The sequence below is a fragment of the Nomascus leucogenys genome, chromosome 7b, assembly GCF_006542625.1.
Source record: "Nomascus leucogenys isolate Asia chromosome 7b, Asia_NLE_v1, whole genome shotgun sequence".
Classification (NCBI taxonomy): domain Eukaryota; kingdom Metazoa; phylum Chordata; class Mammalia; order Primates; family Hylobatidae; genus Nomascus; species Nomascus leucogenys.
Window position 1 is genome coordinate 94,703,089 of NC_044387.1, and position 13,899 is coordinate 94,716,987.

The 13,899-nt window shown below is 35.2% G+C and overlaps 1 long non-coding RNA gene across 1 annotated transcript; it reads left to right on the forward strand.

Moving 5' to 3' along the window:
• The first annotated feature begins 11,873 nt into the window (after positions 1–11,873).
• On the forward strand, positions 11,874–13,396 carry LOC115835913. Its single transcript, XR_004030870.1, has 3 exons — positions 11,874–12,640; positions 12,984–13,052; positions 13,356–13,396. It is a non-coding gene; the product is annotated as an uncharacterized LOC115835913 (long non-coding RNA).
• The last annotated feature ends 503 nt before the right edge of the window (positions 13,397–13,899 follow it).

A 13,899-nucleotide genomic window follows, 5' to 3' on the forward strand; every position in this document is an offset into this window, starting at 1 on the left:
TCGAGGGAGCAGAGAGGGAGATAAATAAGCATTGAAAAATTATTGGGTACTATATTCAGTATTTGGGTGACAGGATCATTCATACCCCAAACCTAAGCATCTTAGAATATAACTAGGTAACAAACTTGTATATATACCCCTGAATCTAAAATAAAAGTTGAAAAAAATATGAATTAGGCTATTATATTCATAATTGATAAGTAACCACTGTGCTTTAAGCATCCATACAGAATTTTCTTTGCTGGTAATAGTTTCTTATATATGCTAATTAAGTTGGTAAAACTCTGCTATTCTTCCATAGAATATTTGCCTAATCTGTGTTTCTTTCTCTTAAAATATCAAATAAACTTAATTTTCATGGGTTTGCTAAATATTTTTGCACTGTCTTTAAGAGTTAGGTCAACTGAGTTGTTGGTGTTGAAATTCTCCAGCATTCAAACTATGGTTGGTCATTATGGAGATTGAAACTGTTTAGTCTCATATGCCTCTGGTAGCAATAGTTTCTCTCCCATCTCTATTTTGCATGTCCTGATTTTGCTTGTAGACTATAAAATGCAATCTAGCATAAGGACTGCCTTTATTGCTTTTTAATCCTAGCATCTAACATAGCATGTTTTGCAGATACTCCTCAATTTACAATGAGACTGTCACAGTAAACCCATCATAAGTTGGAAATATTATAAGTCAGAATACATTTAATGTAGCTAACCTACTAGACATCATAGCTTAGCCTAGCCTACCTTAAACATGCTCAGAACAATTACATTAGCCTACAGTTGGGCAAAATCTTCTAACACAAAGCCTGTTTTATAATAAAGTGTTGAATATCTCACGTAATTTATTGACTATATTACACTGTGTAGTATAGTACTGGTTTACCCTCATTATCACCTGGCTGACTCAGGGCTATGGCTCACTGCCATTGCCCAGCATCTAGAGAGTGTCATACTGCATATCACTAGCCTGGGAAAAGATCAAAAGTCAAAATTTCAACTACGGTTTCTACTGAATGGGTATTGCTTTTGCACCATTGTAAAGTGAAAAAATCATAAGTTGAACCATCCTATCTGGGACTGTCTGTATATATGTTTGAGCTCCACAAATAGATGATATTAACAATGGTACAATATTGTAAGTAATATTTTAAATTTTAGAAGAGTAGTACTTACTAGAGGAGTATTTCCTATGTAACTGAGCACTGTGATAAATCCTCCTAATACTTTAGCTCACTTGTTCCTCATTACAATCCTATTTTACAGATGAGGAAATGGACTTAGACTAGGGAACTTGCCCAAGGCTTAGGATAAATATATTTCATCTTAGACAGGTGTGATTCGAGCTGTCACTGGCATTATCAGACTTTTTATATCAGATTTTATTGATGATAGATGACATAAATTGGGTTCTTAATGTGTTAAGCATTGTTTTAAGTGTTAATTAACTTATCTTCACAGCAACATAAAGAGGGAGGTAGATTATTACTTGTATTTTGGAGATGAAAAATGCCGACATTGAGGGGTTTAGTAGCCAGGCCTCCGAGGTCCTGAAGCTAGCTGCTAAAATACTTTGCCAGGATTTAAACCATGGAAGTCTCTTCAATGGTATGGCTGTCTGCTGATTTGTTGTACAGCCATTTATTTAAAATTAGGTTTTAACCCAGCACATGATGTGAAGATTATTTAAGATTGCATTTCCCATTTTGAATAATTTTCTGTGTTTTCCTAGCCAAAGACATTTAATGTTAGTTTTCATTTTGATAAAATTAACTCATCAATATTTTTACATTACTGTCATCAAAAGGCTGTTGTTGAGATTAATCATGTAATGCATTTAACTAGAAGATGAAATAAAAGTCGCATGTTAGAAACAAACACACTCAGCTGATTTTTAACAAAGGTACAGAAACAATTCCATGGAGGAAGGATTTTCTTTTCAACAAATGGTGCTGGAGCAATTGGACACTCTAAAAAAGATGCACCTTGACTAAAGCCTCATACTTTATTGAAAAATTAACTCAAAATTGATCATAGGCTTAATGATAAAATATAAGAATATAAAACATTTAGAAAAAAATCAACTAGAGAATATCTTCAGGACTTAGAGCTAGGCAAAGAGTTCTTATTGATTACACCCAAAGCATGATATGTAGAAAAAGTTTTTTGTTTTTTTTTTATAAATTGGACCTTGTATTAGTCCATTTTCACACTGCAAATAAAGGCATACCCAATTTGGGCAATTTACAAAAGAAAGAGAGGTTTAACGGACTTACAGTTCCACGTGGCTAGGGAGGACTCACAATCATGGTGGAAGGCAAGGAGGAGCAAGTCATGTCTTACATGGATGGCAACAGGCAAAGAAAAAGCTTGCGTAGGTGAACTCCTCCTTAAAGAACCATCAGATCTCATGAGACTTACTATCATGAGAACAGCATGGGAAAGACTCACCTTCATGATTCAATTACCTCCCACCAGGCCCCTCACAACACTTGAGAATTCAAGATGAGATTTGGGTGGAGACACAGCCAAACATATCAGACCTCATCAAAATAAAAAGTGTTTGCTCTGTGAGAAACCCTGTTAAGAGAATGAAAAGGCAAGCTACACAGTGAGAGACAATATTTTTAAAGCCCATATAGGACAAAGGGATTGTATATAGAATATATAAAGAATTATTGAAAGTCAACAGTTTTAAAAATACAAAATGATCAAAAGACACGTTTCCAAAGAGAAGGAGTGGATGGCAAATAAGCACAGGAAAAGTGTTCAGAATCATTTGTCATTAGCAAAATGCACATTCATACTACAGTGAGATACCACCGTAAACCTATCAGGATGGCTAAAATTAAAAATAGTGGGCCAGGCATGGTGGTTCACGCCTGTAATCCCGGCACTTTGGGAGGCCAAGGCAGGTGGAAAATGAGGTCAGGAGTTCGAGACCAGCCTGGCCAGCATGGTGGTTCACGCCTGTAATCCTGGCACTTTGGGAGGCCAAGGCAGGTGGAAAATGAGGTCAGGAGTTCGAGACCAGCCTGGCCAGCATGGTGAAACCCTGTCTCTACTAAAAATGCAAAAATGAGCTCAGTGCAGTGACACATGCCAGTAGTCCCAGCTACTCGGGAGGCTGAGGCAGGAGAATTGCTTGAATCCAGGAGACGGAGGTTGCATTGAGCCAAGATCACATGCAACTGCAACCCAGCCTGGGCAACAGAGCAAAACTCCATCTCAAAAAAAAACAACAACAAAAAACGACAAATTAGTGATAACACCAATTGCTGATGAGAATGCCAAGAAACTGAATATCTTTTACTTTGTGGGAATCCAAAATGATAGAACCACTCAGGAAGTAGTTTGGCAGTTTTTAAATAGAAATATATGTACCATTTTTGTAACTTCATATTAATCTATAATTATTTCAAACAAAAAGTTAAAGAAATTACTCGTCAAAGTAAGATGGGAATGAGTTGTTATTCATCATTTTGTTTCAATGTTTAAAATAACATCATTGATAATGTACTCATAGTAGATATGTGTGGCTATTTTTTAAAAGTTTTTGTCTCTAGTTGCTTCATATTAAAATGTCTGAAACATTCTAGCATTTCAAGAATAAAAATTTCCTTTAAAATGTTAGTCATGACCTGGCAAAAAATTTTTTTGGAAAAAATTCTGAGCAACCACTGGGTGGCAGTAAAGGCTTGGGTTTTTGTTCATTTGCCTGTTTTTTTGGAAAGCTGAGAAAGTAAGGAACTAATTTGGTTCTGCTCTTAGCAAATAAAAAAATCTGTAATGATAGATATTATTGCTGATTGGCAAGGTTTAAGCTGCAAATCCAATCATTAAGAAATAATATTGGTATAAATTAAAGCAATAAATAACACACACTCTAAGGGATCATATGCAGAGTAAAACCTTATAAAAATAAACCTTGGGCTAACAGTCTGAGATGAGATAGAGAGAAAAGGAGTTTGGCATTGAGTGTTGTAATGGCATGTGGGATTTTCTGGTTCAAAATTTTACTGGCTTTCAGAAATTCTAAACAACCTCTTTATTTTTCTGTTTCCTCTCACTAATAATTAATTACACAAAATTCAACTAGTCTTCATTTCTTATTTGGAAAATAATCTTCCTCTTTTAAATGTATATTAAAATGTCAGAATATGAGGAGAATGATAGATTCTCCTCTATAGGAGACAGAATATATCACATTTTGAAACGTGATGGATAGATACATTTTGAAATGTGATATCACATTTCGAAATACTTAATGTCTTTTTATCTTGACAAAACTGAGAGAAAACCTCTATACAACCTGTTGCATTTTTCATAAAGTTTACTTGCCAGGAGCAAATTGGGACACTAAAATCTGTCTTCTCAACCTTATGGCTGCAGGACAATGAGGATGGAGCAGAATGTCTGTAATGAGACAACTACAGTGAGGTTGGGATAATAATTCATCATATCATTGTGTGATTTGAGTGTGATGATATCATGAAAAAGCTTAGCACTGTTCCTGGGTGACAAGAGCAAAACTCTGTCTCAAAAAAAAAAAGCAAAAAAAAAAAAAAAGCTGTGCCCTGATCACCTTGGGTACATGTCATCAGGATGTCCTGAGGCTACGTTATGGGCATGAATCCTCGACCTTGGAAAAATAAACTTTCTAAATTAACTGAGACCTGTCTCAGATATTTGGGGTTCATATTTGGGTGACCACAAAGGGCTTCTGCATGGAGGTGCCCCTGACCTTTGACAAATCTCCTACTGGTGTTTGGTACCAGCTTGAGCTATCTTTATGGCTCAAACCAACAGAACAATTTGCTGAGGCCTGGAAGCACCCCTCCAGAGAATCCCTGATCTCCTAAAATTTGGTCAAGATCTAAAGTTTATTTTGCTATACAACTGTTTTGGAGTTTTTCTTGCTTCCAACACAAGAAAGGCAAGTTTTTTCTGCTTCCGTGGTGATGATGGAAGGCAGGTAACTCCTTTATGGACTTTGAACTCACTTCCAACAGGTAAGATGAATTTGAAATTTTTCCTGTTTCTAGGATAGTAGAGTGCAGTCTTTAGCATGAGACATATTCCTAGGTAAGTTAACTGAATTGGGATTTTTCTTGGCCAAAGTGAAGATTAACAACCAGCTGGTCTTAATTACTCTTTACCATTAGAGCGCTCAGTAATCGTATAAGTTGTGCTGTCATTTGTTTTGCTTAACTGTTTTTTTTGTTATTGTTTGGGTCATTTCCCCATTGGGTTTGATTAACTCTATCTGACTTGATCAAATCTGAAGGAAAGTTCCAAATTATGGGGAACAAGTCCTCTGAAGTGGCTAAATTCCCACAAGAAAAAAAAGTGTTGTGTGGGGAGACTAATGGCCAGCAAAAGGGAAAAAAAAAAAAAGTTTTTTTATTTTTAAGTGCTTAAGGGGCTTTTTATTACATAACAAGGCCACCTTTTTGCTAGCCAGGCTGAACTGAAAGAGCAATTGCTGTTGCCCCATTTTACATTTCCATAGCTAAAGGTTCTACTTTCTTTTTTTCCACCATGACAGCCTGGATTTCGTTCTTAAATCAAGCCCTTTCTTGTTTGATACTTGGTACTTCGAAATAGCACCTATTTGTTCTATCTGAAATATGGTAATGAGAATTCAAAAGATTTTTTTAAAGAGCTCAGTGGTTAAAAGTCAGCTTAATTAAAAGCTAACATCCAAGATGCGTGTGTGTACATGTGTGTGTGTGTATTTAAAAGGCCTTCATTTTGTTGTTGTTATCATCTTTGTTTCAAAGCCAAGCTATGAAGTAAGTTCCTCCAAAAGTCCAGGAATGAACAAGGACAACTTGGAGGTTAAAAGTAAGACGGAGTCAGTTAGTTCATATCTTTTTCACTGTCTCAGTTAGAATTTTGCAGTGGTGAGTTTCATAACTAAACTATGACTATCGCAGTTTTCATAAACAACCTAGATAAATGAGTAAAACAAAATAGGTAAAGGTAATGGGATAAATACATGTAGATGAACTCATCATAATTTAGAATCTAAAGTTATATTAACTTATTTTATTATTTTGGTATTTTCCAACAAAAATATATTGTAGGAAAACTTTCTTTCTAAAAATAAAATATGTCCTTTTTAAAAAGGTGAACAATTTTTGTGTATTTCAAAGCTTATGTGAAGGTTACAAAACAAGATTAAAGGGAACCAGGAAATAAAAGAGATATAAAGTTGTAGAAATAAAGAGGTATTTTTTGGTAAGAAAGCTTAAAGAGAAATAATTATATATGAGAAAGAATCTTATATGGAAAATTTAGTCCTAGAATAAAATGACTGGTTGTTTAAGAAAGAGGGATGTTCAGAACAAACTTAAGTCCAAGTATGTTATGAATGGTTTATGTAAGCCATAGAGAGTTTATAAAAAAATAGAAAACTTCTATATGATCGTGTTGTCTATAATTAAAAGAAAATTACAATGGTCTTTCTAGAGATTAGTTTTGATGTAAAAAACACTTTTACATGAAAGAATTAATTAGAAAAATGAAATTTTTTGAAGGGATTGATTTACTCTTAATAAATTATAAGATATTATAATTTTTTTACAACCAAAGTTCAACTTTTATTGCATCTCATGGTTTTCAGTTTTCTCTTCCCTTTTAAGAGGCCCAAAATATTAATGCTCTCCTTCAATTCATTTTCAGCTAATATACATTTTTTCCCTCAAGTTCTGTTTGTTGTGTCCTGATGCTAACAATGTTTTCTTAAAGGTCTAAAGGAAATGTTTTCTTCCAACATAATATCCTGTGGACTGCAGAAGGTCTTTTCTTTTTTTCTCAGTAACTGGTCTGACAGATTTTTCATTTCATTGAAATAATTCCTATACCATTATTATTTAGTTTCGTTAGGAAAAAACCTAAGTTAAGGCCAGGTGCAGTGGCTCATTCCTGTAATCCCAGCACTTTGGGAGGCCAAGGTGGGTGAATCACCTGAGGTCAGGAGTTTGAGACCAGCCTGGCCAACATGGCGAAACCCCATCTCTACTAAAAATACAAAAATTAGCTAGGCATGGTGGCACATGCCTGTAATCCCAGCTACTCGGGAGGCTGAGGCAGGAGAATTGGTTGAACCTGGGAGGTGGAGGTTGCAGTGAGCTGAGACCATGCCATTGCATTCCAGCCTGGGTGACAGAGCAAGACTCTGTCTCAAAAAAAAAAAAAAGAAAAAAGAAAAAAACTGAGTAAAAAGATTTTTTTAAATTAAAGTTATTACATCTGTGGGTCTTTCTGTATGTGCTTTTAAAGTCCTTGTGACATTGACTTACAGGGCTTTGACTCCTGGGTCTATAAAGGGCACCAAATCCTGCTAAAGCTCAAACACTGAAGATGAGGCTTCAATTGCCTCATCTTCAGGCACCTAGAAGATGCCAATCAAAATAAATTGCATTCCTGAGACACAGGGCCAGAAATTAAAGCTATTCCACTCCTCAAGACCCAAGGACTATCGTGGAACAGGTGGGCATGTGGGATTGTAAGGGCCAATTTTGAGAGAAAATTATGTTCAGTTTCTCTATAAATTAACCATTAATGTCAAAGGCACACTGATGCAAGACCAGTATACGCCCTGTGTCAGATTAACAAGGTTTTCTTGAAGCATTATCCAACTCCTTAATAAAGGTTCTAAAGGTTATAAAAGGCTAATGGAAGTTACATCTTATGGTCAAGATTAAAATTTTATAGATTGTTTAGAAAATTTCAGAAAGCTAATTTAATTGGCTTCATGCTGTTTTTATTAGGGCTAATTATGTGGAAAATTCACTCTCCTCTCTTGAAGAATGCAGGTTTATACCTTTTTTTGAAATCCTTGAGTTACCACTTTGGTTAAATGAATGACTTATTTTACAATGATCTGTGATCCTATTTTGTGATATCAAGTGTTTTAAACCTTTGATATTTGACAAACTATCCAAAAGCAAATTATAAATTATGTCTTTTTCTGACCTAATTAATATTTTAAGATATTAAGTTCCCTAAAGTCTAAAAATGACATAATTTGGCTTATTTGCTATAAATATTATATAGGAAGCATTGTTACATATGAAATGGTGTTTGGTTTTCTTTGGGCTATATTTGTATAAATATGTTATTAGTGTATGTTCCAAAATTATGGGAAACTCCTATAATTCTGATATTACTTAGTATGCATTATCAGTAATAATAATTGCTATGTTAAATTATTGTGTCCCACAGAGGTAACAAATTTCCTTGTCAATTGTGTGTTTTGACTATGGCTGCCCTAAAATTTTTGTCATCCATGGACAATTGTTGTCTTGTTTTTGTCCTCTTTAGAAGGTGGCTATATAATCAGCTATAAAACCTGACAGGTACTCTTGAATGCAGGGTTCTGATAACTTTGGAGACTGATATCAGAATAGAGAAAAAACTTTCAGGACTCATGGAGAGCCAAAATGTTCATAAATATCAAGCAGAACAGGATTTAACTGCATGGACTGAACTAATAGAAGACTGAAGTAATTGTTTTTACTTTTTTCTTAAAATGTTACTGGTTCTTTGTTTTATTTCTCAAAGTCAAGGAAACATTTCTTTTAAGCTATTGGCAGCTTTTAACAATTAACTATACTCCTATGAACAAAATTTGGAGCATATTTGTTTGTCTCTACCTGATTTCTCCAGAATTTGGAAACTATTCATGAGTATTCTTAATATATGTCAATATAGTTATTTGCATGAGTGCAAGAAGAATCTGTTTTCATTTGTAACAGGATACAATTAGAGAAACTGGTTATTTTACCAAGACTTTGACTGGAATGGTGTGCTTTCCTTTAAGGAATCAAACTTATACAGCCAATGAAAGCCCCTTGGGAAAACTGGCCTCATATCTTGTCTATGCCATCCCTGTACAGAATTCCTGACCTGTGGTAAGTAAAGAATGTCACTTTCTGACAGACCCAGCAGCCTCGAGTTATCTTGGGACCTCAAGAGGAGAAGAATTCACCCAACTCATAGATATTTGATGGTACACATCCATGGCTGGGCTTGGCTTTAAAAAAAAATCTTATCTGAGATTCCTTCTATAGAACAAACTTCCATCAAAGTTTGTTGTGCAAAATTTATGTATTTATTTATGTATCTATATATTTATTTATTTTTTGAGATGGAGTTTCACCCTTGTCACCCATGGTGAAATGCAATGAAGCAATCTTGGCTCACTGCAGCTTCCACCTCCTGGGTTCAAACAATTCTCCTGCCTCAGCCTCCCAAGTAGCTGGGACTACAGGTGCCCACCACCACACCCAGTGAATTTTTGTATTTTTAGTAGAGACAGGGTTTCACCATATTTGCCAGGCTGGTCTTGAACTCCTGATCTCAGGTGATCTGCCCACCTCAGCCTCCCAAAGTGCTGGGATTACAAGCGTGAGTCACTGTGCCCCTCCCATCAAAGTTAACTTAAAATGCCTATATGAAAAATAATTATTCTTGCTGCAGTTTATACAGATAATTTGGCCAGGCATAATGAAGCAAATGGGTCCTACCATGATTTGTCTTTAGTAAACCTGGGAAACTGCAGAGAGAAAAATTATGTTTCAAAAACTATAGTACACCTGTTGTTAGATTCTAGTCTTGCCGAATGTTTTTCAATTATTACTATTTTCTACAATTTGGACTGAATTCTAATTTTTCCTGACTTCAAGTCTCCAAAATAATGTTTTCAATTTTTCTTCTTTTTCTTTTCCCCTGCATTTTTGCTGATTAGTAATCACAAAGAATGTAGCTATGCTTTCTTAAAGCCCCACGAACTGAATCTAGACAACTTAATCTTCAGAAGAAAGTAATAGCAATCTATTTACCTACATAAGCCACTTTCCTACCTGCCTACAAATGTATGGACTTCCAAAGAATGTGGCCTATATGGATTTTCCAGGATTGTTTATTTGTTTGTTGTTATTTTTCTCTCTTCCTCTCCCTATTTTCTCTTCAAAGGACATGCAACTTCTCAACCTTCTAAAAATGGGATTTCCTAATAGCTTGCGACCTACCTATCTAGGAATAAACCATTCTAGCCATGAGAGATCAGACAAAACCTGACACCAGAGACTCATTTTCTTTTAAAATTCTTTCTCTAAAATATTTTTAAAAGGAAAGGAGGGGGGAAATGTGAGAGGAAAAGAAATCTTGGGGCGCCAAAAGTCACTAAGCTAAAGGGAAGAGTCAAGCTGAGAAATGCTTAGGATACTTCTGTCTCTCTCCTCACTGAGATAAAATACATATCGGATTGCCTCCTTTGTAAAGGCTAATCAGAAACTCAAAAGAATGCAACGGTTTGTCTCTTACCTACCTGTGACTTGGAAGCCCCTTTCTGCTAGAGTTGTCCTGCCTTTCCAGACGGAACCAATGTACATCTTACATATATTGATTGATGTCTCACATCTCCCTAAAATGTGTAAAATCAAGATGTGCCCCAACCACCTTGGGCACATGTCATCAGAACCTCCTGAGACTGTGTCATGATCACACATCCTCAACCTTGGCACAATAAGCTTTCTAAATTAACTGAGACCTGTCTCAGATATTCAGCTTCACATATTCATCTCATCTTGGCCCCCTCAGCAACATAGCAAGAGGTAGACAATCCATTTTTATTAATGACAACATTAAAGCAGAGAATATACTTTAGGAGACTGTCTCCGATACTTTCCAGAAGTGTTTTGCCACACCAAAATCAGTGGCATTTACTTTTGTGAGCAGATAATTTATCTGTGCTACCAACTTCACAACTGAGTGGAAATAAAGTAAGGTAGCAGAAAAAAAAATAATCATTTTAATTATGAGTTCATGGTTACCAATGTGCTAGGCACTATAAAATGATTTTGTCAGCAAATCTTTGCAACCCTATGATGCAAATTTGTTTTTACACATGAGGAAACTGGATTCAGCAAGGTGAGATGACTTGGGTCACACAGCTTGGAGCAAGTGGAACAAGATTTTAAGCCCTGATATGTTTGCCTCAAGGCTTAGCTGTTTCCACTGTGAATACTGCTCTTTAAATTAAGACATGAACTCAACTGAAAATCTCCTTGTAACCCAGAGATATGAACCCACTAATAATCATCCCCAAAGCCATTCCTTATTTGCTGTTTTCTAGGGTGTGGAAACCTTGGCATTTCAGGATCCAGTCTCTGTTTGGGAGGCAATATAGCCTTAGAGTTAGGCGTATCTGCTAGATATAAAATGCAAAACCATGTAGCTTCATTATGTGTCAATTTCCTTATCACTACATTATTAAATTTGTATACTAATATTTACTAGGTTGCAGAAGGGATCAAATGGGAAAATTTATCTAAAGTATTTATCATAGTATTTGTCATGAAGTAACTTATTGTCTCTTATGTAGTGCATGGTTTTTGAGGCATATGTTGCTAAATTACTCATTTTTGGCCAGCACCTGGGTCCAAGTTATCTGGGGCTTTGCCATTTGGAGTGTGATCAGAGGAACAGCAGCACTGGCCTCATCTAGGAGCTGGTTAGATCTACAGAATATCAATCACAGTTTCTGGCCTAGGCCTATTGAACAGAGACCTGCAAAGTAACAAGATATCCTCCAAAGATTTTTTTGTGTACATGAGATTTTGAGAAGCACTTAAACATAGGGTATTTTCTCATTATTGGCCTCTATAATAGGTAAGTCAGCTTACTTCCTCGCTTTCTATCCATCGTATTATCCCTCTATGTCTCAACAGACATACACAAACATACAGGCACATACATATATCTATATATGTGTTTGTATGTGAATTTATATGTATACTCATTATATGTATGCTTTGTATCAGGCAGTATGATAAAAACTTAGGTTTGTTAGTGAACAGGAAAGTCTTTGCTCTCCTAGAATTTGATATCACTGGAGGACAAGCACCATGATCAAAAGGAGAATCTCTCTGAGGGCCTAAGGTTGAACCAGGAATAGGTAGCAGGGGGATTCACAAGAAAGAAAGTAGACATCCCACCCAAAATTCATGAATTGGTCTTTCTACAGAGCCAGTGGTAAGGTCTGATGAGCAGTCTCAGCCTCATCACATTAAAAATTTATTTCCATGGGCTTGGGAAATCCTGTGAATCCACAGGTTGTCAGTTGAATCAGCTCATAAAATAATTCTTGAGGCATCTTGATCTAGATTAAATTCACTTTGGTGTGAGCTCAAGGGAGCCTCTAATTGTTCCACTAGAGGATTCAGTTTATAGCCTCTCCTCCTAAACTATGCTAGGTGAATGGAATTAAGAATTCTTAAAGTGAAGCTTGTTAATTAAAGCTTATTTATTACCATGCTTTGTAATCATACAGATTACTATTATCATTATATCATATATTACAACTATATGGTAATATCAATAATTATTATTCATTAGGTACTAGTAGATTATTATTCAATAGTCAATAATATCGCATTATAATCATATGTAATTATAATTTATAACATTATATTATTCATGCATCCTAATCAGAAGATTTGTTAATGGTTTTGATTTTCTATTTCAAGATATAATAAGGTTTAAAGCTTGAGCTTTCCTCACAGATGTGATTCCTGGATTGATTGTTTCTGTATTTTGTAGCCTGATGTCTCATCCGAGAAGTTATTTACCAAGAGGTCAGTACTTAAATAAGTTCCATTAAGTCCTCCAAACTGAACAGCACTTTGTCTCATATTGCATTGATACATAGATTTTGGCATTTTTAAAACCTCTGATATCAGAGAAATAAGGAAGCCAATTTGCTAACCTAAGAAAAGTAACCTTTTTTGGTGGGCTGAGGAAGTAAAGGAAGCTGTCTTTGGCTCTTCCTGGGTGTACTGACTGATTTACATGCTTGCATTTACTTTTAAATTGTGTGGATATTGAAGTCTTCTCTCTCTTTATAGCTATGCTTTATTCACAGCAAATCATAAGGACCATTTTGAGGGGTGTATTGATTGGTGAACATTTGCTTTCCAGTATACAGGAATTCTATCTGGACACCATACCACCACATGGGAGAAGTCCTTTCATAAGCTTATCAGATAGGTACTGTCATTATTACTATTCTTTTAAGGGCAGAAACTAAAGCTCAATAGTATTTATCACTTGAGCTTGTGAAGAAATGTTTTACCCAAAAGAGGCTGCATAGGTCAAACACTTAAATACATCCAATAAATATTCACCCAGATTAATTAATTGCTCTTTACCCAGTCTGAAGGTGGTGATAGGATAGCCCAGTTTTCTTTGGGAATATTTTATCTTACCTAATTTTTTTTTCAGCTACACATATTCTTAGCTATGTTTTGTCTGAATTAGTATGGAATTAAAATTTTTTTCATTTTTTTACAGCAGCTTTATTGTGATATTACCTCCATACCACACAATTCACTCATTTAAAGTATGAACTTCAAGATTTGTAAATGTATCATTCCATTTATTTTTTTATTAATTTTTAAATTGTATAATTGACACATAGTAATTGCACATATTCATGGGGTACAATGTGATGTTTTAATATATTATATAATGACCAAATCAGGGTAATGACCTTATCTATCACTTTAGACATTGATCAGTTCCTTGTGGTGATAATATTTAGAATCTTCTCTTCTAGCTGTCTTGAAGTAGGTACTACATTGTTATTTGCTATAGTCACTCTATTGTGTGATAGAACACCAGGACTTATTCTTCTGGTCTCACTGTAGCTGGCATTATCAATTTTTAAGGAATCGTGTTCTAATTTAATTTAGTCCCTGGATATGGAATATGGTTTATTTTCATTTTTATTTTGATATAATTTATTTTGTCTTTTTATCACCTTACTAAAAGATTACCCACTTGCTAGCTATGTAAACCTGGGTGGGTTATTTACTAGCTCTGGGTCTCAATTTTC